Source organism: Sinocyclocheilus grahami, unplaced genomic scaffold, assembly GCF_001515645.1.
Source record: "Sinocyclocheilus grahami isolate Dianchi unplaced genomic scaffold, SAMN03320097.WGS_v1.1 scaffold1722.1, whole genome shotgun sequence".
In the NCBI taxonomy this organism is placed as follows: Eukaryota; Metazoa; Chordata; class Actinopteri; order Cypriniformes; family Cyprinidae; genus Sinocyclocheilus; species Sinocyclocheilus grahami.
The window spans coordinates 41,713-42,227 of NW_015506901.1; positions in this window are offsets into that span (position 1 = coordinate 41,713).

The window sequence follows — 515 nt, forward strand, 5'->3', positions numbered from 1 at the left end:
TGTGACTGGGAGTTATTCTCATTTGCTTGGATGCCAACTAAAAAAAAAAACGATATATATATAGTGTATCACCATTCAGTGTGTTAAAAAGAGAGAAGCTATCTGGTACATGTTGTGTGTTTTATACACATACCTCTGATGACCGAGAACAATGCACTCTTTTCAAATGCCTCTTTCTGCAGCGGACCACCCCTCTTCATGTTGAATTTGGACATATGGGAATTTTTTTAAAACCCTAAAATATAATACAGATTGAGGTGGTTAACAGTTGCAGACAAAGTTTGACATTTCAAAATGACCAGTAAAGGAATTATTTTTTAAATTTCTGATTTGCGTTGTAACTTATTGAGTATTGACACCACAATGTTTGATTAATGTGGCAAGATTTGTAGGCGTTACCTGTCCAGCATCCTTCTGGCACTGTCTTCGAGGTTTCTTCCTTCAACTCTGCACAACTTTGACACCTGAATAACACATGCCAATGTCAGGCGGGTAGTATTATATGCATCCGTGTA